The 26,842-nt window shown below is 43.4% G+C and overlaps 1 long non-coding RNA gene across 10 annotated transcripts; it reads left to right on the top strand.

The window, feature by feature from the left end:
- The first annotated feature begins 276 nt into the window (after positions 1 to 276).
- Positions 277 to 26,496, top strand: LOC310880211. 10 transcript variants are annotated; one of them, XR_014571538.1, is made up of 7 exons: positions 277 to 3,615; positions 8,901 to 9,021; positions 9,533 to 9,683; positions 10,518 to 11,066; positions 12,031 to 12,326; positions 15,040 to 15,106; positions 15,794 to 19,079. It is a non-coding gene; the product is annotated as an uncharacterized lncRNA (long non-coding RNA). The 10 variants fall into 10 exon arrangements; XR_014571539.1 differs by having other exon boundaries at positions 278 to 3,615; positions 8,901 to 8,990; XR_014571540.1 differs by lacking the exon at positions 8,901 to 9,021 and having other exon boundaries at positions 279 to 3,615; positions 9,507 to 9,683.
- Positions 26,497 to 26,842: the final 346 nt, after the last annotated feature.

Below are 26,842 nucleotides of genomic sequence, written 5' to 3' on the forward strand. Positions count from 1 at the left end.
ATAAACATACCAAGACCATTTAGCTTGCATTTATCTTGAATACTATTTATTATCAGTCCTGAATCTTAAAATCATAGGTATTTCTTAGAAGTCATCAACCACCTTTTTGTAGAGTGGCTTTTTTTTGGACAGCAGAATTTCCTGCAAGTCTTGAGTATTTTGTCACCATCTTGGTGATAGTGAAATTTACAAGAACAGTGTTGTTTTTTATTTTTGTTTTGTTTTGTTTTGTTTTCAGTGTATAGGTGTCAGCCAGATGCCATCCAGAAAAAGTGCTAAATAAGCAGTATTACAAAAAAAGAAAAAAAAAGAAAAAGAAGAAAGAAAACTTTGACAGCAAGGCAAGCAGCCTGTGCTTATCAGTTTGGTTGTAGCAGGGCAGTCTGCATCCACAGCTGCTGTCTGTCGCTGAATAACCACACCAGAGGAAAATGCTGGGCATGGGAAAAAAAAGGCCAGACATGCTTTTCTCACCATACCCAGAGCAGCTTTTCATCAGTCCTGTTCTTGGTCTGTCTTCCTTGACTAGTGTAACTTCTGTGGCAGTGCATGAGTGGAGATGAAGATTTCTAGCTTGGCTGTTGTGTGATGATTTATGAGGGATGGTTGCTTGTTCTTGGGTGACTGCAGAGTCAACAGAACGATCCTGCAAAAAGATAGTTCTGCTCTCCCTACTCCAGAATGAATGCATGAAATATTGCTATAAATTATTGGGATACATGTGTCTGGATAGTCAGCTGTGGCTGGCAATGTGGACTGTGCAGCAGCAAGAACAGAGAATACAGAGGAGGATCTGCAGCTTTGCTATAAGGACAGCCCTAGCACTTAGCAGTGATGGAAGATGTGAGGAGCACACAGCCATTTATCCGTATATTCACACCTACAGTGCTGGTATTGGTGTTACGGAAACTCATGTTATGGACACATCTCAGGGAGAAGAGAAGGGAATTGGCTCCCCTTTCTACCCAATGGGCAAGTCAGAAGATATACAGAAATTTGGCGTATTGAATGTCAGTGACAGGTTGGTTGGACTTGTTCCCCAAAGGAGTGAATGACTGACTGGTGATATTACAACTGCCCTTTTTATTAGACTGTCATGCACTGCTGTTTGTGACTTTGCACTAATTTTGAACAGAAAACAGTCCTGCTTGGATCTTAATGACTTTGTTATTAGTTGCATGAAGTAGCAAAACCACTTCTTTGTCTCAGAAGATCTTGAAGCCTCATCCCTTAGCTTTTGAAGGGTAAAGAAGTCCTGAGCCATAGTTTTGTTGGGAAATTTGAGGCGCACCTTCTTTCCTAGAAGAGGGAGCTCATGTCTACCTGGTCATCACTGAAACAACGTGCCATAACCAGGAGGTGATCTAGATATATCCATGATCCAAGCAGTGTCATCTCATGGACTACATCATTATGTGAACACTCGACATCCCTGGTAATAGAGTCACCCTAATGTGTGGTGCATACTGCTGCTCAAAGCATTGTCAGACTTCAAATAAAAATAGGTCTTCGCTTGGAAAATAATATATGTATAATATATATATATATATTAAAATTTTGTCACAGAAAATTCTTATTGCTAAATCTAAGCCATTGCAAAGCTAGAAGCGTATTGTAAAACAGGCATCTGGGGAGTTGTTTCATGTATTTCCATCATCTGTTTCAGGACAGAAAGTGATGCCCTCTGGAGTGTGCCCATCTATCTCAGTTGACTACACAGGGACAAAACCTGCTGAGTTTAGACTAGACTCGTAGACAGCTTCGTGTGATGAATCTTACCCTTAGTGTACTGGCTCTCGGTTTGAAGAAAATGGTGATACGGGAGGCAGGGGCAGGAAAACGTCTAATATCTTCTGAGCTCACGTGCAGCCTAACACATCAAAATAATTGTCCTTATGACCTTCTTCAGGACCTTATGTCCTTCTTCAGAAGGACTCAGGCATGCAGAGAGCTAACTTCTCTCTTGCTGAAAGCTTTTAGCAGTGGTGGGGGTTTCTGTGCAGCTCATGGGGAGTATGCAGCACTTCCCAGGATTAGGACTTTGGTGCTCCCATGCTGCTTCTGACAACTCAAAGCATCCCTTGTAATGAAAGGACAGAGAAGCCTGGATTTGATTTATGAGCAGGTGGAGCGTGTAGACACACTTCTGAGAGCAAGGCCTGTTGTCGTAGCTGTAAACTACCCGATTAAACATTAATCCTAACCATGTGGGACTTAGCTCACCAGAGGTGTAATTATTTAATCTGTAAATGTAGTGGCTTTGGATATACAAAGAACTGTTGTGCACTTCGTTACAGATGGATGACGCAAACTGCAGTCACAGATTTGCGCTTTGAACATACCCCATGAGTCCCATCACAGCAAACCAGTTCATTTCTACATCTTGTGCTGTCCCAAGTAGGTGGCTTGTGTGCTCTTAAAATTAAACAAAGGAAAATAGTAACACATATCTACCTGGCTAGTAATGTAGCCTCTAAATATCATCTGCAAGTTTGGGCTACTAAGGACTATTCAGTTAAGTACAATCAAAGTGTGGGAAAACATTTTGTGGAGAAAATGAGGCACTTTTTTATGTGAATAGGTAATTTTGCATTTAACAGCTAGATCTTCCAATTTCTGCTCACAAAGGTACCCTCTTCAGGCCTTCTATAACTAAGTTATGTAACTCATAACAATTCGTTTGCAGAAAGGAGAAATCAGCTGATGTTTTCTTCCTTACATTGTAGCTTAATTTCCCTTTCCTGGACTTAAAATTGGTACAGAATGAAATGGTCTGTTAATAGCAATAGGTTCTTTTCTTCTGTTGTGGTCAGGGCAATTTTTAAAAAAATCTTTCTCTCTTTTTCTTTCTCTCTTCCTTATAGTTTTAACTTTTAAGTTAATTGCCTGTCTAAACCAACTTCATGACAAGAGTATAAATCTACAAGAAAGTCTTGTTCTATCTAAGTCTGATTTTCTTTTTCCTGCATAGGGAAGGGAAACACAGCTAAAAATATCACACAGTTTGAATCATGAGGATAGAAGAGAAACTGGATGGGGAAGAGGGGGGCAGCAAACTTCAAACACACAAAAGGCTACAGCAGGAAGCAAAGGAGCAATCTCTTTTCCAAGCATATGGTAGCCACAACAAGAAGTAATGAACTTAACTTGTAGGAAGAGAGTAAGAAAAAATTTCTAAATATAGATGAAGTGAAGGTCTGGAATACATTGCCTGAAGGATGATCTTATTGGAAATCTGTAAGAAGAAATCAGGCAGGCACCTGTAAATAATGAAATAGGTGTGGTTAATTGGACACTGGGGGCTGAGGTCCCTTCCAGCTCAATTCATTGGGCTCTGTGGTGTAGAGCTTCCTCCTTGCCATGAGATCATGACTAGGGGGATGGGGCCAAATGAAGGAAACCTATTGATAGGAGTCACCTTTGTGCTATAGTGGTTTGTTTGGGAACAGACAATATAAATGAGGTTGATGAAGATATGTGAGATAGCATGCTGGTGATGCAGGAGGACTTTGCTGAGTGTGTTCTCCCAGGCTGCAGCTGATCTTAGTCCCTACAGCACCTTCTCAGCCCAGTGTCCAAGTGCTGGAGGATGAGGAATTACTTGTTACTGTGCAGGTAAGTCCCCATTTATCAAGCAAAGCATTTACTGGCTATCAGTGAGCAGATCTTGACAATGTTTATTTTTCTGAGTTGGCCTGCTCCTGAATTTTATGCAGCTTAGATCTTATATTGCTCAATCAGCAGATCTGATAGAGGAAATCTGCACAATTAAGATGATTAATTTTCCATGCCACCTGTCTTAAAGTATATAAAGTATACCTGTTCTGCCATGAATGATTACTACAGATGATGAATCAGCAAGGATGGGCCTATGTTTAACATTTTGGTTTGTGATTTTGTTATAATCTCTGACATGACTGATTATGCCATGGCCTGGAGCAATTTATTGAATTAATGAATTACTTACTAATACATGAGTGTGATTAATTGAGATGCCTGTTTGGATCCTATTCTGTGTAATGAGGCTTGAGCACTGACAGGTGCAGTCTGTGGGCCTGATTCTGACTTCCAGGAAATGATGGGAAATCACTGGGATAACCCATGTCAACAGAGACCACAAGACTGTGTCAAGTGAACTCCCATGGTGAGGGTAACTGATACCTCTTAGTTCAGCTACCTGGTAGATTTGCAACCATGCATTTCTCACAAGTGAAAATGTTGTCCCCCTCCTGCCACCTTCTCTTCCTTTTCCTTCTTCAGCTCTTACTTTTCTGTCTACTTACTCTAATTTACTGGCACCACCTGCAACGACAAGTGAAGAGTAGCAGAAGCTGGCCAGGCCCTGGAAGGCTGGTGTGAAATCAGGGCCTGCTTTCTTGAAATAAAGATGTTGAAAGGAAAGTCCTTGTAGTGCATGGTTTGGCCTGTCCTTAAATGTGTGTTTCAGGTTTGGTACATTAGTATTCTGCCTATAGCAGCACCTGTCCTTCTTTTGGATGATGACCCTTTCTGAGAGAAGTAAGCAGTGACCAGTGAAACCAAACAATTAAATATTCCATGCTATCCTTGCCTTTGACAGCAGGTAGGAGGGGGGAAAAAAAGAAAATCTCAGTTGTGTCAGATAACAGTGTTTTTGTCCCCGACATCTCTCACTCTGCACGTGCAGCTGGACAGGCAGAGGGGCCAGCAAGGCGGTATGCCCTGGGATGGTCCCCATTGCACTCCTCCTCCTCAGCCTGCCCTGCATCACCACCATGCTGGTGATGGGTAGCTGTGAATGAGAAACCTTTGCTCAGCTAAATTGTCCCCCCTCATTCAGATGAACCCAGAAGGAGCTAATCTGAGGAAGGTCAGCAAACCTTGCTATATGATAGGAAGATTGTAGGCTTGATACTTTCCCTCTCAGAGGGGTGATTTAGGCCTGCCTTAGTAGAAACAAATGGTGTAAAGCTGCTTGAAGAAGGAATTGGGTCTCTGCTTGCTTTGCTTGTGGGGCTTCTGGGAGCTGAAGAGTGAGAAAGGGGGACACAAGGCTCCATGGCCTGATTTTTGTGCTGCTGTGGAGGATGTGTCTATGGATCATTGCTATTTTGCTGAAGAGCTGAGTTGTTGATAATGGCTAGAAAGTCACAGAGCTTATTGCTCCACAGAGCAATACACCCTTTTCTACAAAATGGGCTATTAGCACTTGTGGCACAATGAAATGACTGTCTTTTCCAGTCCCTCATTACAATAGCTTAACTGTAGTTTTACTTTTGCTAACTCTTTTACAGAATTGAAGAAAAAAATGTTAGTAGGATGAATTCTGGTGGTAAAGCAGAAGTATTTGGGTGTAAGTAGTTTTGGTCTCCAGGTTAATGGGTTTCAATTTCAATTGAGAAAGCTTCTCTTCTACTGAGCACCTTTTCTTAGGGTGCTTCTGGTGATCCACTTCCATGGCAGAGCTTTTTTAAGTCTTCCAGATGCTCTGGTCTTTGTACTACAGTCGTAGATCCTGGGTGCCTGGGCTTGCAACACAGACCCACAAATACCTGTGTCATGCCTGAGCAGTGGGTCTGACTCCTTGTGACATTGCAGCTTATATGAAGTGGTTGTGGACTCCATGTGGTCCTTTCAGGCCAGGACCCCAGAGGAGAGTGTACTTCCCCATTAACTACACCAGGAGTTTCTGCTCAGCACCCCTTCCTCCTACTCTGGTGAATCTGAAGGTGCAGCTCTGTAAGACTGAATGGCCTCACAGTTCATCTGGCCTTGGAAGGAGAAGCAAGGTAAAATGGGACAGGCCGTGTCAGAGGCAGTGTGTGGAATAGCTCAGTGAGGAGCCTTCCAAATAGCCCCCTTGGGCAGCTGGGATTCACTGAGGGTAACGAAAGTCTGACAAGTCCACGTGACTCACTGATGGCTGTTTGGGTTCCTGTCTGGAAATCAGGACCGAGGAATTCAGTCTGTGTAGCTGTTAATGACATGATCTCTTGAGAGCAGCTTTGCATGTGAGGGATGTTTATTTTTTGTGTATAATTTGTAAGGCCATCATTAGCTTTTTTCTTGACCCCTATTCCCAGGATGGTGGAAAACAATTTCATTTGCAAATAGTGTATTTCAAGGTCTATGATTTGAAAAATCTTCTTGAAACGGCAATGCAAATACTGAGCGCTGTCTCTATGGCCCAGAGCTTGCATGGTAGCTTCCTTACTGTATTAGCATCTTAGAGCATTCTCCTCTTGTACGGGCTCTCTGCAATAGAGATATTGACAGAAAGATCCCTATGATTCTAAGTATAACTCTCTGTGAGAGAGTAGAGAAAGATATTTGGAGGAGAGTGGGAATAATTGTTTTTTTCCCCATTGATGCGACGTATTGAACAATGGATTTTTTTCACTCTTCTCCATGTGAAACAGACATTCTGTGAATTTTGGGGCTGAACAAAAGATTCACCTAATCAGAGAAAAACAAATGCAAAGGGAATAATCTGGGGGGAAAGAACCAGAGAAGGATAACCAGAGGTGTAAAATGGAGTTAGCAGCTAACTGCTTGAAGCACCCGGCTGGCTGTGTTTGCAGGGGATTAAATGCCCTTTGGAAGGGATATGAGGCTAAGTGTAGTCACTTAGTCAGTGTGGGTGACCCAAAGGGGCTGGACAAAAAAGTTCAAAGTTCTAACAGCACTAAGCTCAAATGAAATGCTCTGGTTCATTATTAAGACTTGTAAAGATTTGCAGTAAAAGAGAGTATCACTTTTAATAAAGTGTTTGGGCTCTGGGGCTCCTGTCTCCATGGCAGAGAGCCCGAAGTCCTGACCTGGATCATTACTCCAGAGCTGGAGAGCTTGGAAAGAAACACATCTCTTCCGGGGTTTGTCTCAGTTCCCTTTGGTGGGAACCCTGACTTTGGATTTGCCAAAAATTCACCCTCTGAAGATGTTGCAGCTACAAGACTTTGGTGCAGTGGGATGGGGTGTACATTTTGAAGCCTCTCTAGAGAGTGGTCTGTGTAAGTGCCATGATACAGGTTTCTGAAGGGCAGACACTAGCCTGGTTTTGGCTGAGATAGTTTTCTTTGTAGAGGATGGAATGATGCTGTGTTTTGGATTTAGGAGAAAAATAATGTTGATAATGCATAGATGTCATTGCAGAGAAGTGCTTACGTGCAAGCAAGGAGTTTTCTGCTTCTTGTGCTGGCCTGCCAGCAAGGAGGCTGGGGGTACACCAGGAGCTGGGGGGGACACAGCCAGGACAGCTGGCCAGAGGGATAGCCCATACCCTTTGGTGTTGTGTTGAACTAAAAAACTAGGGGGTGTTGGCCGGAGAGGCAGCTGCTGCTCAGGGGTGGGCTGGGTATTGGTTGGCTGGTTGTGAGCAATTGTGTTGTGCATCACTTGTTCTGTGTATTCTTCTATCATTATTATTATTTTTCCTTCCTTTTCTGTCCTATCTCAAACTATGAGTTTTACTTTTTCCCAAATCCTCTCTCCCATTCCCTCTGGGGGGGAAGTGAGCAAACGGCTGTGTGGTGCTGAGCTGCCTGCTGGGCTGAGCCCCAACACAGTGCTAGATAATAGTGTGAAGCCTGAGTGCCACAGAAGAGGTGCATGAGAACAAGGCTTTCAATTTCCACTGCATGGCCATGGATAAAGACTCAAGTGCACAAACAAGAAGGTACAAGTCATGATTTCTGATGCAATAACTTTCCTTCTGCTGTTTTTCTTGTATGTTAGGCACAGACTCAAAGCATGCATAGTGTTACAGTTTGCACTAGTACCCTCTGGATTCTCATCCCACTGAACAGCTGATAAATTGCAGAAAAATCACTGAAACACATGACTTGACCTGCCTTAGCAAACCCCAGCAAAAATAGCACAAAAGAGAGGGAGTGCTGGGTCCTCCCCAAAGGTGATGCCTTGGTTCTGCTTCTTCTGCTCTCCCGGGGCTTTTCCTGGCATCGTGCTTTTTCCAGGTGCTGCAGTACAATTATTCCTTAAAAGCCCTGCGACACCAGAGGCATTTTTTTCATTGCTTCTATTCATTTTACTTGATGTGCTGATGTTGCTTTGTGGAAAGAAGCCCTTTGTTGAAGCCTGTATTGGAAGGGAAGCGACAGCCAGCGCAAGCTGTGGCACCTGGACCGAGTGCTCAAAAATCAAATTCACTTTTCTTTCTCAAGCTATCCCGCTGTGCAGGCAAGCGGGATACATTACTCCTGATGGTCGTGGGTTACACACACTGGAGTAATGGCACTGAGAAACTGTGAAATAGCTTTCTCTATGATCAAATACTGTTAAAGATCAGAAAAAGCAATGAAAACCAGGGTGTTCAGGCTTACAGTCAGATTTCTCCTTTTCAACTGTGCCTGCCCCCTGTGGTGTTCAGAAGTTGGACCTCTGAGCAGCAAAGCACCTCCTCCTCTCTTCCCCTTTTACTCTGGTTGTGTTATCTGCAGCAGAGTGGGTTATGGGTGTCTTGCTCTGGAGGCTCCCTGCCCCGGCTTGGGGGTCAATCACGGACCTCCTCCCCTGTGAGAGGAACCTTCTGGGTCCAGGGGAGGACACCCGGCTGATGGAGTGACCCATATGTCTTCTGCACAGGGACATTTAATCACAGAGCTCAGGATGCCTGACAGAGAAAGCCAAGCCCAGGTGGGCAGATCTGCCCGCCCCGTTGGTTTTGCAGAGGGCTCTGAGACTCACTGTCCTCTCAAGTCACAGGAGCCCCGTCTGGTGAGAAAAGAGCCTCTCATCACAGTGCCTGATTGTGCTGGATAATTACAATATCTTCTGCTTCAGGGAACTCCCTTCTTCCTAAATTTCTGCAAAAATGACTTGAGGAACTAAAAGGGTTGCACTGCAATCAGCTGGGGATCACTGCCATTTGATAGCTCTGTAGCGTCTGCTCTGATTTTCTGTAGCACCCTTGATCTCTGCAAGTAAGCATGGAAAGGAAGAAACAGGCCTGGAGGAGAAGCAAGCTTAACAGAAGTACCTTTTTGTAATGACAGGTACAACCCAAATGTGAAGAGTTAGAAGGAGGTGGGAACTGAGACCTTTTATTTTCCCCTCTTAAGCATAATGTTTTTTCCAGGGGTGGGGTGAAATCCATGTGCCAAGGGAAGGTGCAAACCTGGCTGCATTAGCTGAAAATATGCTGCTTAATAACACAGCTGAGGAGCATCCTTGTGTGCTGGCTCACTGATTGTCAGTGATGCTTAAACACCGGGCATGATCCCTGACTGCTTTGGCTCATGCCTCTTAGTGCTGTCTGAGGTGCTGCCTAGCTGGTTTGTGAGGCAGCTTGTAGTAGTGGCCATGTACAAAAAGCATAAAGCTTTTCTCTTTGTGCTTTAAGCAGCCCTCTGCTGCTATTCACAGAGGTGTTGCACCTCCAGACACCCTGCTGTGCCCTCTTGACATCCCCCAGGCATGCAGCGAGTGCTTTTGTCTTCACTGTATAGGAGAGACTGATTTCACAGCAAGTTACGTACTGTTTGCTCTGGCTTTAATTCCTCTCATTCCAGTAAACCTGAATCTCCTCTGTTTCCAGTCACAGTGGTACAATTCAGTTGTGTGTGTGCTCTCTTACGGATATGTAATTAGAGACTGGAAAAAGTGGAGCAGTTTTGAGCTGATGGATGGGAGTCCTCCTAGGCTTGAATCCTTTCACCCCAGAGATCAGTCTTTCTGCCTTTACTGAGGTAAGCTAAACATTTATTTCTCCCGCTGCCCCAGCCAGTGTCAAGCCAGCACAGTACCCCTTAGTGAACCTACAATCCATGTAAACAAAGGGGGGAAAAAAAAAGGAATTTTAGCTTTTCTATTATTACTGGTATCCTTGCAGTGCTGTTTCTTCTGACTGTCTGTGTAATCCTTTACTCACATTTACACTGAAGATTTTCCTGGGGTCATCTTTCCAGTGCTATTACAGGTAGCAGGTAAGTAAATTACCACTGCAGAGCATAAACCATAAGCACAGCACCAGCAAGTGATGAGTTTGTGTAGCTTCATCTTTCAGAGGTGCACACGCAGAACAACTCAGGAACACAAAGTATCCCCTGAAGTGTGGCTTAGTTTCATCTTTAAAGTCTTCATTTCCTATTGTCATAATTCCTGGCTCACAGGACAAGGCAAGAAAAGGGGGACCTTTCTCAATGGCCAGTTTACCTGTGAGAAGTTTTATTCTCTCTACCTGTCAGTGCTGTAGAGAAGCATGTGGTACCCCAGGACCTTGTCTGAGCTACTGCTGTGTGTTACTGGTTCCACTGGTGGAAGGTACCGGTCCTTTGGGGCTCTGTGTGGTCCCATCCCTAATGGATCTGAGTCATGAATCTCTTTTCATAGTGTGTTATCATTGGATTGTCTTGTTCCTTTATACTTGCAGGTATAACTAATGAAGAAGGGACAGATGAGCTTTAGCAGATGATACATTTTACATAAATGACAGTTTTGTTGTTTTCTTCCCATTCTCTAAGAAGACCTCACAGGAAAGCTTCTGTGTGGCAGTGCCCCATGTGTCATTTTTCTTCTTCCAGAGATGAGCCTGTTTGTGGAAAGGTGTATCCACAAGGACTAATAAAACATTCCTGGATGTACTTGCTCCTTCAGTGATTAGCGCCAGCACCAGGACATCCTACAGCACCTCCAGCCGAAGCGTGCTGCCGAAGGTGGCTCAGCTGGTTACCGGCTCCTCCTTCCCTTGGAGTTATCAGTCTGCTTTGACCTTTCTGTCACCTTTACTAGCAGACACTTGGCTGCTTGCTGCTGACTCAGAAGCTGCTGTCTCAGCTGAGAATACCCTGCTTTGTGAGTCATGCACTGTCTCTACAGGCAAATGGCTTAAAGGGCATGGTTGAAAGTTGGCTCTTTCTGTGCTCCTTGAGCCTCATGCTGCCAAGTGGATTGGAAAGTGTAAGCAAGTGTTGAATTGTGTATAATTATCATTCTGGGTTTCCTTCTAAGGCCACTTCATATATCTACTAGTACAGATCTGTGATTGCAGTTCATGTATGTGGCTGATGAAGAGGTGGGCGAGTCTTCCTTCCTGGCTGACCTTGTGATGGGTACCGCTGATGTGTCAGACGGTGAGTCATCACAGTTTTTTCGATTTCATGAGGTTAGGCTGAATTTTCCCAAGTCCTCCAAGTGGCCATAGCTGCTTCCTTGAGTGGCTGACTTGGGAGAAATATCAAGATCCATAAGTAGGCATCGCAGATGAGTACGTGCCTGCCTATTCTGTGTGTTAACATCTCAGTTCTACTGCTCATCAGCGGTCAAAATGTAATAGTGTTTTGTAACGGGAAAGTCAAAATCTGTCAAACTGTTAATGGAAACACCTTTACCTAGAAATATATGCCTATGTATAAAATACATATGTATGTATTCACACGTACACATTCATATGAGTGCCTATATATGTGTGTGTGTGTTTCTGTTACGATAAACTGTTGTCCTGGGTGCATCAATCCTAAACATTCCTGGCAAGGATGGGTGTTGCAGCTACCAAGCTGGAATCAGAAATATTTTGGAAAGTCCTGTGAAACAAACAGCTTAAAACCTAGTGAGGCAATTTTCCAAAACTACGGAGAGAAAACAGTGAACGTCCGTATCATCAAAGAGCATGTGTGCTTCTTGGAGTTAGCTCTGGTAGAATGAGGTGCATATTTTTCGTGTAATTCTTGTAATTGCCAGGCACCTAATTTTTCAACACTTCATGTGTAATTATAAAAATTACTCTGCTATAACCTTTATGTACAAGCAAGATGATTAGCCTGCTGTCAGTCACAGTGGTCTTTGTATGACTGTGCATGGCAGATTTGATACCTAAAATGTTTTGTGTTTCTGCTAAAAAAACAAAACAAAACACTGGCTCTTCAGGATGTGTTTGCTCAATAAGATTTCAGTGATCTGGTCATGAACCTGGCTATGAATTCATTTCTGGTTTCATAAAACTTATGTCTGTTAGGTTTTCTTTGGAGGGGATTTTTTTTTGGTTTTGTATTTCGCAAATGAGTCCAAAATTATGATTGTTCCTTACATTTCAAACAGAAATTGGCAACATCTGTTGGCAACAGCAAGTGTTAACAGCACAGAAGAAGGAAAATATTTTGTAAAGATCTGCAAAGAATTAGTTTTTCAAAAAACGTTGAGGTTTTGGGGGATGACTTATCACTGAAGACATGAGGTTACTTTCTCCAGTGGCACCTGGCAGAAGAAGGGAGAAATGACTTCTAAGTTTATTTGGGATCCAGTTGGTCCTTGCTATTTCACCAAAAATTCCTTGCAAGCTCTGCTATGGCATGAAATAAAGTTCTCTCTTCTGCAGCAGAAGCACCAAGAAAGTGGTAAGTTTTGTATAAATATACAACAGGCCACTAAAATGGTTGCTCTTCCCTGCCGGTGAGGGGAACCTGGACCAAAGCTGGGTGAGGAGCAGAGCTTGGGTTTGTTGGGACTCACCTGGTGATGCCCCAGCAAGTTGTGATCGGGCGTGAGCTCAGAGGGAGAGCGAGCAGAGGGGTGATGCTGCCACAGGGGCTCTCTGCCTCCCTCCCAGGAGGGCAGGGAAGGGAAGACTGTGCTTGTGGTGCTGCCCTGGGTGGTGCAGGAGTGGGAAGCGTGTGTTCCTGCAAATGGGATGTAGGGGTGCCTTGCCATTTTGGTAGTCATGAGCGGGTCTTCAGTTTGCTGGTGTTTAAATGTGCTTGGTTACAAATGGCTTTAGGAAAAGCTGTGCAAAGTGGTAATTCAGAGCACATTAATTTGGCCCCTGCTGTAAATTACCTTTTGGAGAAGCCTTGCTGCCTCCTTTCTCTGTAGAGAGAGCTAGACACAACTAAGGTCAGACAGTATGAATATCCTCCAGGGATATTTAAACCCTGATAATGCACTATGGCTGTTTAGCCTGTGTCATGCAGCAGGGGCAGAGCAAAAGGGCTTGGCCAATAATCCTGTGCTGGGCCTCTGACTCTTGTTTGGGACCTGGCAGGTCTTCTTTTAAAAAGAAATCCAGTATCTATTTAAAGACTGCAAGTGATGAAGAATACTCCATATCCCTGAGTAAGCTGTTTCAATGATTAATTATCCGCACTGTTAAAAATTCACACCTCATTTCTAATCTGATTCTGTCTAGCTTCAGCTTCCCAGTGTTGGCTCTTTAATAGCTGGGAGAAAAAAGACAGGAGATCTATCTGTGTCTCAGTGCAGCCCCTTGTAAATTGTGATCAAGTCACCTTTTAACCTTCTCGTAGATGAACTGCACATATAAAGATGACTTTCACTGCAAGGAAAGCTCTTTTTTTTTTATAGCTCCAGTCATTTTTGAGGTTCTCTCCTGGGTTATTATCTTCAGCAAGGTGACTTTTGGGTGCATGCAGTAGCTCTGCATGCTCAGGACTGGGAGAGACTCCCAGAAGCCTGGCTTAGATCTCGGACATCCCATGGGGATGGAAGCAAATCCTTTTTTCTCCTCTGCCATGCGTGGGAGGGGGGAGGGAATGAAAAATGTCCATAACTACCCCCCCCCTTTGATGGGTTTGCACAGATGTTTTCTCCACTCTACTCTTTGCTTACAGATGGGGGAAACCTCCCTAAACCTTTTTTTTTTTTTTTTTGACAGTGGAAAAATATCCTTAATGTGTTCTCCAAAACTGCGTATGATGTGGAGGGACAGCTAGCTTTATGAATAACTGGGGAAAATGGGAACATCAATCCTTCTCACATCCAGGCTTGTCAAGTAATTTAACGTCCTCAAGCAGCAGACAACATCAATATAAAGATGCAAATTACCTTTGGTTTGGTCTGACTGATATTTAGGTGGGGATGATAGCTTCCCTGTTTTTTGGTGACCATGCTTTTGGTTGAAAAGAACTGGGTGACCATTTTGTCTAACATTTTGACTGAAGCATGCTAGCAGCTTGTAGGCAGTCCTGGGGGCTGCCCCATGTTATGGGACCGTGTGGATCTGGATGTTGGCACTGTGCCTGGGTTTGCACTGCTCTTTACTCAGGCTTTGCCAGCACTGGCCTGGAAGGAAGATCCTGTGCAGGCTTCAGCCATCACATGCTTATCCTGGGCTCTGTATGGCTGTGCCAGGCTAAATTTTGAAGGCAGTTGCTACTTGAGCTCTGCAGCTCCAAGGTCTCCTCAGAGCTGTCTCCTGGGCAGGCAGGGCATGCAGTGGTGTTAGTGGTTCTTTGACTCCTGGGAGTAACTGGAGACAGTTACCACATTACCCTCAGCTTCATGAAACTGTTTATACTCATTATGCCTGAGTTAGCTCACATTCGGCAAGTACTTTGTGCAGCTCGAGGAACTTCAGGTGAGAAACCCATGTGCTTCAGTGCAGGTAGAAAGCTGTCAACCTCACTGAAGGTCTTGATACAGCTGGAATGCTCCCAGGCTATGTTGCTTGGTGCCCCGACCTAAATGGCTGCTGTGCTTTGAGTAAGACCAGTGACACTTCATCCACCTCTTCCTCACTCCCAATGTCTTAGCCCTTGTAGTTTACCATGTGTTGCCAAGTGTCTTAATGGAAACAGGAAAGAGATGCATGCACTTAGGTTGATAAAACTTATTCCATATTAGCCTTGTAAACATACACCATTTGAAAGCAATGGGATTTAAATCACTGATTTGTAATTGTTATGCTGGTTAACTTGCTGGCAGGGTTCTGGTGTAAGAGGTGTTTAGCTCTGCTTGTAAACACTTTACATTTTTTTTTGGTTTCGTTTTGTTTAAGCTGAGGTATCTAGCCTTCCAATAACTGCCACTCAAAATTGGATCATTTGCACAACTCATTTTGGGGCCCAGGAATAAGTAGCTGATGGGCAGAAGCAGCCACTGCTGACTGATCTGTTATTTGCTTTATCAGTGAGCTCCGTAGGACTTTTGAAGCCATGTTAGATATTGGCCTGATTTCTCTTGATTTGTTGAGCAGGCTGTGGGTGAAGCACTGCTTTTATATAGCTGAGGCTGGGTGCTTTTGCTCTGAAAGTCATTGTGACAGAGGACATTAGATTTGACCTGCTACAGTGAAGCCTCGACTTCTCTTCCCAGGCAGGTGTGAAAAGCCCTGTGGTAAAGCTTGCAAATTGCAAAATATCAAGAGCTGCCTGGGCCAGAGGTGAGTACTACAGTCGTGTTCTTCTGACTAGCAATTTGGTACCAAAGCCAAATGGCTTTCATTCCCTTGTCAGTGGCTGTGATTGTACCTCAGCCTCGTGGAGAGGTTATGTGCCTGTCATAAGCACAAATCACGGGAGAGATGTGAAGCCTGACAGCACTGCAAGGCCTCTGTGTTTTAGATGCTGGAGCTGACCACACCGTCACTGAATTCACCCTGGGCTGAGGGAGGAGGAACTGCTGGGGACACCTGGCCAGGGGCCCTCTGTAGATTGTTAACATGTCCTAGTGTCAGTGCACAGCACGTGGCTGTCTTCTGTAAATCCCCTTGAATTTCCTTTGTGTGGGGTAAGTGTGAAATGAGCAGGCTGGTCTTTCTGTAAGTTTGGCTTGACTGATTTTTTTTTTGTGTTGACTGCAAAATGGGTGATGCAAACAGCACATTTTGTGTGCTGTGATGAAATGTCTTTACCTATCTGTGTTCAGATGCATGTAGAAAGATGCTAAACTAAGTTTTGGAATACTTATCTAGAAACTAGTGTTTGTGCCTGGAGAAACAGTATCATAAATGGCAGTGGGAAGTCCATGATGGATGAATAGCAAGGTGTTAGGGTATTCCTCTTTATGGACACTTCCAGAACTTGCCTTTTCACTCTCTCCCTACTCTTTTTCTCTGTGGCATGTCAAGCTTCCCTTTCTGCTCGGATCCATCAGTACACAGCAACAGGGTCAGACACTTCAAAAATGAGAGGGCTGAGTACGTGCTACAGGAGACTGACAGGCTTGAGACCCAGATGCACAGTACAGGCTCTTGGGCTGCTGAACATCAGTTTGCTGCTGGACACCTCAGACCTTGATGAAGGCACTGTGTGGTCATCTCAAGGGATGTCTTTACTCTGAAAAGACTGTGAAGGTTGTGTTGTTGTGGGGCTCAGGCATGGCTTGAGTCCTTCAAAGCACTTCCTCCGCCTTGCTCTGCAGTGTGCAGGAGGGCACTGCTGCCAGTGCAGGTGAGGCAATTTGTTACTGCCAAAGGCAGCTTTCTGCTCACCAAATGCACCCTGTTCCTAGCTCCTCACAGTGGGTAAATCCCTGCTGCAGGTCTTGGGCTCGAAGCTTGCTGTTCTGCTTTAGGCACTTCTATCAACTTACCTCCAGTGTCTCCACTTGGCTCAGTGAGGTGTCTGTCGTGATGTGTGGTGGCATCTCAGTGCGTGAGAAGATACTATTGCCACCATCCCAAAGGCCTGGATGCCAGGAGGGTGTCTTGATTAATGGAGCCAAAATGCTGAGTTGTGAAAGAAGTTGTTCTTGTATGCTTCTTTGCTTTCTGTTGGCTGTGTGTTTGGACATCTTTTTTGTCTTGGAGCTGATCTCTAGAAGTAACATGTAGGGAAAAAAACAACGGGCACTTCTGTTTTTTAATCCTTTCTGTTAATCACGTAAAAGAAGGCAGGTGGTGTTGACAACAAGTAAGTTGCTGACTTGGCAAGAGTGAAGAGACTGAATGACTGAGGAGGAAATGTTAGCCATGCTCGTTTCAAACCCTTCATTTCATATCCATTTCATCTTGGAGACCAGTGTCTGCTTCTGGCAGAAGACAAATGGGTTAAAGGCTCAGTGCTGCGACCTTCTTCCTTCTGGTGTGAAGTGTCTCCAATAACTCTCACCCTGAACTGCTCCAGCAGAACTAGGACAGGACATATTCCTCATCCCTTCTTCTCCTATTGATCCTAAAATGCTTTCAGGCCTTCATTGGTCATCGTGAAGAAGGGCACATGCTCTTGGTGTTATGAGGCAAGAGGAAAAAGGAAGGAAACACCTTTTCAAGCTGCCTGTAACAATAGCTGACAGTAGCAGCCAGCAACACAGAGGAGAGGACGTGTATTTTGGTCAGCTAAGACATTTTTCTGTGAATCACCTTCCCTTTTTCATTCAAACCCATTCTGCTCCAAGAAGCCATCAACAAACACAATAACTCAACAAAAACAAACCATATATTTGCTCAAGAACAGACCATTAAGTCTGTAACATCCTGCTTGCGAGCTGTATAGGTGTGGATCGGTTCCATGTAGTTAGGGATCCTGCCAAAGACTTCTCAGAAGTGACTAATGATTCTGTGTGCATCAGTTTTTTGGCACCTGAACACCCACCCCCTGAAAGTCTCATCCATTATACATGCTGTTATATAACAAGCAGCCTAGTCCTTCCTCATCGGGGCAGCGCCCTGGTTTCCAGGGGGAACAGATTAAGCCTTCAGGTTTCTCCCTCCTTGCATTCACTGAGAGCATTCCATAAATAGTGTCACCCCTACGTACAAACCCTCAAAACCCATCTGGATATCTGTGTAGTGCTTAGGGTAACTTCAGTGCTAGGATCACGCAGAATTAGAGCAGTTTTTTTTTCTTCTCAGCAGAACTGGCAAAATATTATCTAAATGCCACTTCATTTTAAATATATCTCTTCATCTGAGTTGTTTGGTACATATTTCTCTGGGTTGTTTGCATAAATTTAGCTATTAAGAAAAAAGCAGAGTGGGTTGGAGAAAACCAAAACAGTGTTCCTTACGCATCCCTCTTTCACCAGCGAGCCAATGCTGTTTTGTACAGCCCTTCTAGGCGCTTGATGCATGTTTTTCTAGCAGAAGGAGCAAAACACCAGCAATTGCTGAAATGACTGGGAAATCCACTGCTCCATTTAGCAGAGCCAGGAACATACCTCAGGTGCTATGGAAGCACCCCGCAGATGCAGATATTCTGGCATGACGGCAATAAAGAAGAGTCTGAACCATCTTCCTCAGTTGCAGCTTTACTACAAAACCCAGATGTAGGTCTAGAAAGTGGGTTGTTTCAGTAGACCACTCCACATGCCAGGAAGTCCGTGGATTTGGGTTTCCTGCTGGCTATCCTGGCTGCTGTTGCTGCTATGGACAGGGCCCAGGGGTGTGCAAGGGAAGCTGTTACCTCCCAAATATCACCTGGATCAACACCAAGCACTGTTGTTCCCCCATCAGGCACAAACCCCAGGGCCCTCTGGCTGGCTTACAGCCACACCATACCCCCAGAATTTTCTTGGCAGGAGTAAATTTGTGGCGTACCTCCAAGGGTAGGTGTAATGCAGCTCTGCCCACGCTGATGAGGTGTTGTGAGCCTGCTCTTCCTGGTGTGAAGCTGTGGAGCCTGGAAGTCACGGTCTATTTTGAGACAAAGTCAGTCTTGTGCTGCAAGAATGTTGTTACATTAAGCAAAAGATCATCAAACATTTCAGAATGGGCCTCACTAGTTATATCACTTACATAAATGTAATGAGGAATGGCCATTGTTTTTGCAAAGTCACTTGGTAATTATCAGCTGAGCTTGACATTTCTGCTAATGGATTAATACAACTGATTGTACAGGGACCTTCTGTGTAGAAGAAGCCAATTTCACTTTCAGTTCCAGGTGGGAGATAATGCCCAGTATTATTACTAGAGACATCTGCATTTAAAGTCAAAGATAATTTCAAATATAATTCAACTTCTTGCAAATCCCAGGTCTTTTTGGCCTGGCCAAAAATATAGTTATTTACTTTATTTAGTGATTAAGGTGAAAGCATCTCTTTTTTCCCTTTAGAATGGTTGTTACCCTTTAGGGAGATAAGACTTGAGTTCTGACTATCATTAATTCTTTCTATAAACACCCTCTGAAATACATTTGAAAAGCACACACAATGCACTTCTTTTCCCTAGCCACAAATCCTGCACACTCTGGTCTGCAGCTCCTGTCTGGTCTCTCATCTCCCTTATGGAGCTGTGGTGTTTGGCTGGTGGCTTAATTTTGATCCTCCTTTCAACCTCCAGTATTAGGAAGAGAAGGAAACTCTTTTAATAGGATAGATTATTGCCATAAAATACTCTTATATTTTATATTTTTGTTATTGTTAACGACAGGAAGACCACAAACCTAATGTCTAGAAAGAAATTTTACAGTTCAACTTAAGCAAAATAAATGTTTCAGTAGGAGGAAAGTTTTAATCGAACGTAGGTGAAAAAAATAACTAATTAGGCTGTACTATGCTCTTGACAAACTGCTGTCTGTTTAATATCAATTGCTGAATTGCCCCTGCTGGAATCTTAAGGCTATTGAAAAGCAAAGTCCAAGGATTTGTAGCAATCAATAGGAATGTGGTTATTATTATATTTGCAATGAAAGTCTTAATGTTTTTAAAACAACTCTATTGACGTTTTATACTCCAAAATATTTTGACTAGACACTTAACAGTAAAAACATTTTTTCTTTGGGTAGTTATTTTTGCAAGAGTTTTCATTGCTGCTGTGTTCAAACACTACGGCTTTTTTTTTTTTTTTTTTAATGCACTTATTTCCTTGAAATTCCTGCTGGCCCAAACTCTTATAAGCTTTGTTGCATGACATCTGTGTGTAAGGACAAATTTGATTTATGGTCTTTAAAGCAAAATAAGCTGTCCTTCCGTCTTCATATACTGGTTGTTATTGCCTCAATATGTCTACTAAATGGGCAGATTTACTTGATGTTCCATGAAACAAGGCAACTGGGCAGAAAATGGCATTATCAGCTCCATGTAGAAAAATAACATTCTTTTTCTTATGAAAAACCAACAAAGCCAAGACTTAAACCAAATCTTTTGCTTGTTTGAGTGTGAGGACACATCTTTGATGCTGTTTGGCTGTCCAGGTTCTACCCGTGAAGTTCTGTGAGGAAGCAGACTACACTGTCTCTCTTTGAATGTGAGTGTGAGGTACAGAATATGGTTGCACAACATCGGTGGAAGAGTTGGCCCAAAAGAATATGTCCATATCATTCAAATAAATGTTCTCATCCAGATGTGGCAGTTGGTTAGATCTCAGAATAGTTGCTGCTTTACCAAGAGAACTTCTTTCTTTCTCTCTCTTTTTATTTATTTTTTTTGCAAGACCTTTTGTCACAGAGCTGTACTGAATGTCTAACTTCCAGGAGTGTGATTTGATATTTCCGAGGTGACAGATGTATTTTTTTTTTCAGCAAAGAGGATTAGCTAGGGGAATCAATGACCAAGGGGGGAATGATGGATTCACTATCCCTTGATATCTTCATAGCCTGTCTGAATGTCTTTCTGAATAGTAATCAAAGAGGGGTTGGCTGGCTCTGTGCAGGGGTAACCGGGTGATGCTCTTTGGCTTGTGTGATGAGCTCAGCTGCACCATTGGCCTCTTCTGGCCAATCTTTCCTGAGATCTAGGAGCTGAGGACAAGGCTCCCTAGGGAGGTACGCATGGACCCACATCTGCTGCTTCACTTTCCTGGCATAATGACATTGATGCCTGGTGGTGCATGGAGGGGACAGTGCCAGTGAAGTCTGTTGTGTGAGGGGGGCAGTGCCCAGCTTTTGGGCACAGCACTGGAGGCCCTTGGGCTGGGGCAGTGAAACAAGTCAAAGGACTTGGTGCAGCTGTAACTGGGATGATTCTGCCCTATGCAGATCTGTTGGCTCCCTCCAAGTTTGAGAAACTGCCACCTCATCTTCATTCTAATCCTGCCCTTCTTACTGCCTCTGCTTCATGCTGTCCCTGTCAACACCCTCTTTTTTTCCTTCTCTCTCTTCAGTGTCTTATAGGTCTCCCCTAAATTGTCCCACTCTCCAATATGATATGCCTTTCCCTGCGTATCTCACCCTGCTTGTGTGCCTCGCCACCTCCTCTTCTTTTTCTCTCTTACCAACCCAGACTGTAAATTCCCCTGGGTCCTGCTACTTTGTGCATATTCGGTAGAGCTGGCTTTTTAGGTTAGTGCTGTAGGAATACACAGAAATATGCCTTATTTGACCTGTTCCAGAGTGGGCCATGAGGAGGTAAGCACTCAATGCAGAGGTAGGTAGATCGCCATTTATCTACATTAATGCTTGGCTACATCCTCATTAATCCTTGGTGCTTCAGTTCTACTGTAGAAAATGTGATTAATAGTAACAATAATAATTTGCAAAGATTTTTATTTAAGGGGGAAGGAGGAGAGAGAATTGAAAACTTATAAAAGTTATCCTTCAGATCATAAGGCTGAAAGTTGGACTGAAATTAAAAGTTGTGATTTTCTTTCTTTTTCTTTCAGTTCCATATTATTTAGTTTTGTATTCTGTCTTTGCCTTAGAAGAAAGGTTTGTTTTCAAGGTTCTGTTTTGCACCTGAAGCCACCACCAACAGAGGACCATTTTTCTCATCAGCTGGCCTATTCATCTAGAAATGAGGAAAGGAATGATTTTGAATATGGTGTTGTATCTTGCAGAATTTCCTTCCTGGAGCAGAAGGAGAGATGAAGTACTACAGTATTGCAAACAGGGGTCCAACACTCATTTTCTCTGCAGTGGCCTGACCATGCTCCAGTGCATCCAGTGGAAGAGGAAAGCAAAACAACGTCACCAGAGCTCAGCGATCTGGTCTCATCCCTGCCAGTCCTGGGACTGAGAGATCCTGAAATGTTTTCTGAAATATGTTGGTGTTTCCCAACCTTGGACTTCAACAAGAGAAGCAGCAAGGGGGACTCTGGTGTGCAGGACGTATATACATGAACCCTTGTTAGGAGGGAGGGGAGAGAGAGAGAGAAAACCACGTGCCAGCAACAGGGCTTACATCTCCTTTACCTGAATAAGTCCCTGAATAATTACAGTGTTTAAATATTAGCCATTCCTTTGGATTATTTTTTTCTCTTTCAAACTTAATATTTTTTTTTTTCAAGCTAATTAGGGCCAGAAGATTTCTTTTGTTTTGGAGCTGTGCCCCTCTGAAGCAACCAGGGTGAGTATTTCTGCTGGCCGGGGCAGCACCAGCCCCTTCCACCCCACTTACCTTGGTGCATACTGGCTGCACGTGTTGTCTCATGGTGGGAAAAAAGGACCTGTGCCAATCAGTTTGGAAAGATAATTGACTTCGGGCTGGTGACTGGTACTGTGGTGATTCTGTTTGGTGAGCAAAATATTGACTTTTCCTGGTAGGAAATGAACATTGTAGAAATGCCTTGGAAGTGTCTTTTTTTTTCTTTTTCTTTTCTTTTCTTTTTTTAAATAACTTTAAAATGAACTAGAGAGAGAGAAAGAAAAGGGATTGCAACAGAAAAAAAAAAAAAGAATGACTACCTTAAAAATATATCTGTTTTCACTCGTAATATTTGCAATATGCTTTGGAAGCTGGGAGATTAAATTTCTTTTCCTATTGCTGTTTGCCGGAATGACACAAACAGTGCCTGTCTTTTCTGTTGTGATTCAATGGCACAGGAGCCAATGTGGACTAGTTTTTCAGCATTTGCTGTGCGCGCAGCATCTTTGATAATATTAACAGTGATGTGTGCAACTCTGGGAATACTATTTAACTGCAGCAGGTAGGCAAGCATGTCATCTTCTGGGAGAGCCAGGCTGCTGTTTTCTTTCTATTTTTTGGAAATATTCTTATCTCAGTGTAGTGGTGTGTGTATGTGTGTGTATATATATATATTAATGGTAAAATTTTACAAGTGGGTTTGGTTCAGATTCCCAGACAAATACAGTTCTGACTCTGCAGATGTTTAAACCACATGTGTATCCTTTGTGAGCATAGTGCATACGACATTAAGAAACACTTTAATAGCTTGAAAAATGTTTTCAGACTGTGCTCCTGAAGTCAGTGGAACTCTCTATACACATGCAATTGCACAAGAATAAATTGGTTTTGATCCTCAGAAGATTTTTTTTGCACCCTATTTTTAAGCTTAAATGAAAGCAGCTAAATAAACTGTACAGGAAATAAGGCGTACACACCAGCTAGTTATAATCACCTATATTCAGAGACTTGTATCCCTAGGGTCTCTCTGTAGTCAGCAGAGATAGAGATATTACTCCAGAGATGATTCAAAGCTCTTAATTTAGACACCTCAGGAGACTAGTCTTCTAATTTAGGTACAAAAATTAGGTGGTGTGAATAGCCCTCCCTGTTTTAATTCCTGGATGCAAGTCATCCAGAAAATGGTTGTTGTCATGCAAATAAATAACGGGAACACAAACAGCACTGGTGGCTCTGACAAGGACTTCCCGCGCCCCCCGGCAGGCTAATTAACCTCCCCGTATGGCTCTGCGCCTCGAAGATGGGTGTGCAGCTCTGCGGGGCTTTCCTGAGCAGAGCTCATTAATATTGGCAGCGTACCCTCTGACCCTGGGAGGGAATCAGGGAAAGAAGAGGAAAAGTTTTTACAGTAGGCAGCTGCTCGATGTCTTCCCTATTAAGGGAGGTGATGAACGTGATGCGGGAGTGCTCGCTGGGAGGAGGGATGTGCAAAAAGGGCTTCCCTTCTTGGCGAGTGGGTGGGGAGGAAGGGCAGGTGCAGGTGTGGGTACAGATGTGGCCTAATATCTCCCATGAAGGTTTGGAGGCAGCCAGGCACACTGTTGGAATGAAGGACAAGGAGATTTTCCTCAGCCTGGTGGAGCACGTGGCAGCGCTGCTGATAACAGCTTCATGTAAAGGCACAGGATGAATGATGGAGACTGGCTCTAAAAAGGCCCAAATTCCTTCAATCCACAGGTGTCCCTGTAAATAAGGGAGGAAAACACAGCTTAAGCACGCTGCCTTACCCTGGGAAGCCAGGCAAAGCCTACCCGTGAATCCCTATGCAACCCTGCGTGACCTGTGTCCCGGGGGTGTTCCTGAGTGCCAGGTGCCCAGCCAGGAGAGGACAGCTCCACAGCTGCATCTGTCATCAGCACAGGGGCAATGAGAATGAGTCTGGTGTCTCTGCTGCAGCCTCCAGCCTGAATTTGGCCCTTACAGAAAATGATGGTGGCTGCCTTCAAGCTGCAGAGGCAGCAGCACTGGAAACCAAAATGAGCCAGGTGGGGGGCACAAAAATTCATCTCTAAGTGCTGCAGACTTGCAAATTAAGTCTTTTACTATGGGAAATCCCCCGAGCAAAACAAACTGGACTCTGTGCCCAGCAATCCTTGCTGCAGAGCAGAAGGTGAGTTGTGTTTTTTTCTCTTTTCTCCTGTTTTCAGCCTCCCCAACTTTCCTTTTTGTCAACTGACTGTGAAAGGTGTTGGTTGTCTCTGAAACAGCATGGGCAGACTCACGCTGAAAGACTTAGCTCTCCCATGAAAGGCTGAGTGGGAGGACTGGCACAGAGCTGGGCTTGATTAGTATTGAGCGTAAGTTTTTCCTTGACAAGGCTTTGGCACATCTCTGATTACTTACCTTTCCTCTGTGCCAAGTCCTTGCAAGACATGTACCCAATGTCCAGTGCCAAACAATCTTTTTAAATATTAATCACTAAGAAAGCACATAAATTCTATGGCTCAAAAATTGTGTGTGTGTCATTTGATCTAAAACAAAACAACACTGGGCCACATTTGGTTTCAGTTTCTTGATTTGTTTTTTTTTTTTTTTTCTTCCTCCCTATTAGCTACTTGTACATGCAGACCAGATTAGGTCTATCCCTTGCTTGTGTGCAAACAGGTGCAATTCTGTCATTAACATTGGACTAAGGCCAGTTTAACTCCTGGTCCTGCTGCCAATGTGGGTGGCAAGAATGACCATGGCTGGAAAAGCCGCCTGGGCCAGGGCTGTCACAGGTCACAACCTCAGCCATGGTGTTTTCACCATGGGTAAATTCTTGCTCCTGCCCTACCCCAGGAAAAGATGACCCCAGGTTTATAAGGCTATTTCTTAGCAGTCACCTCTGAGCACAAGCAAGGGTGACAGGAATGCCAATAGTCTTTATTTTTATGTTGCTCTTCCTAGGGGTGAGGTTAGGATAGATACTGAAGGCTAAAAAAAGGTTTGTGGGTGGCAATGGAGAAAGGACCTCTTTTGTCCTTTCTTTTCTCAGACATGTAGCCTTCCTACTTCACCTGCCCTGGCTCTGACTCCCATCTGAACTGCTGGTGAATTGGTCTATACTGGCTCATCAAAAAAAGAAAATGACGCTTTCTGCTGGTTTTATGTGTGAAGGAAGAGCCATCTTGTGAAATCTCACCTTAAACACTGCAGCCAAATAAGGTTTATTCTGGTCAGGTTGCACCATATGTTCCTCAAGTCAAGTCTAGGGAAACAATCCAGAGAGGATTTCAGCTCTGTGCGGATTGTGTAGACCTTGTTTAAGGAAAAGACCTTGTTTAAGGAAAAGATAGATAAAAATTGATTAAAAACCCTCTGAGATAAAAGGTTGAAATGGGTAAGATGGTGTTTCCTTCACTGGCAGGAAAAATGTCACTGGACATAGCTGGTAAGTAGGAGACACCAACATTTTTACTTTCTCCTTTTTTTTCACTCATATCAGTATGCTTTGGATCTGTAATACTCCTCAGTGATGAGCTCTGGAGGCAGAAGATCCACCTGACTTGTGCTCAATCACATTTCAGTTCATGCTGGCAATGTAGAAGAAACTACTGCTTTCAGGGAAAACACCTTGTTATCAACCTTCAAAATGTGTGCATTTTGAAATTCATTTTTGTTTGGCTTCAGAACAAAATTCAGAATTTTCAAGATGTCACCTTTCCAAAAGTTGTTGGGTGGGGTAAAGTTTCTAAAATTTTAATTTCAAAGCCTGGAAATGTGTTTTTCTGTTTCATACTTTCACTTGTATTTTGACTGTCTGTGGCTTGCCGATAGTGGTATTGGTTTAATATGTCCTGATCCTGTTGATTTATTTTATTGTAAAAGTAAAAATATTATATTCTTTTCATGTTTTTACCTAGGGATAACATATCACAGGGGTAGCCATATGAGACTGAAGATGTATCATAAACTTTTCAATTAAAATTTGAAATCAGTGTTCCTTTTTAAATTTTTGCATATGAATACAAATCAAAGTGAACTTATTTTATGTAATATCAATTTTTAAACAATGTATTTTTGACCAGAAAATGTAAAAATTTAAAATTTTGTTGAAGCTTTTACACCTTGGTTTCTCATTAGAAGTTGCAGTTCAAAGCCATAGGGAAGCCCCATGATATTTTTACAGTTTGGTATAGTTTTTTTTTTTTTTTGTCTAACACTTGTCAGTTTTTCTTAAAAATTGCTGATGCAGCCAAAGAAAGGGTCAAGTAAGTGGTGATAATGCACATCTATTTTGAGCGGGATTTGTTGGTCTCTTTCCAGCTCAGCCCCTTGAAATAAGTGACTGCATACATTTTATTTAGCTCTGTGCCATTAGCAAAGCTGCTGTAACAGTAAGGTAGTTCTTTTGAAATGCAGAAGTTACAGTGATGTGATGAGAGTCCCAAAACCATTTGTTGTGGAAATGCAGCCATCCTATTTATTTCCAAGAAACCTGTCCCAACTTCTGTGTCCAAGCGAAGCGAGGTTAGCTCACTTTCAGGTTGTAAAGTAAACTCAGGCTGTTGAGGGTGATTGAGATAACTAACCCTGTGGTCCAGCTGTGGGACAGAGCTGTTCACTTTAAGTGTAACCCCAGGAGCATATCACGTCATATCATATTTAAGTCTGCAGACTTATGGTTTCACTGGGAATAACTCCAACACAGTGTGTGAATGGAAAATCATTAAAAAAAAAAACCTTCAGAGAGAATTGCTGAGAAAAAGGAGCATGACTTCCTTGCCCAAATTAGCCATGTTTGAGGAGATGAAGGAGGGATGGGGGACAAAGGAGTGGAATTAGTCATGGTAATGCCAGCTCTGGGTTAGATCGAAGTGAAATCAAGTGAAGCATTTCTGTAACTTTGTGTTTTCCAAGGCCTATACGTTGCTATTTGGACAAATGATGTACTGCA

Source organism: Anser anser, assembly GCF_964211835.1.
Source record: "Anser anser genome assembly, chromosome: 1".
Classification (NCBI taxonomy): Eukaryota; Metazoa; Chordata; class Aves; order Anseriformes; family Anatidae; genus Anser; species Anser anser.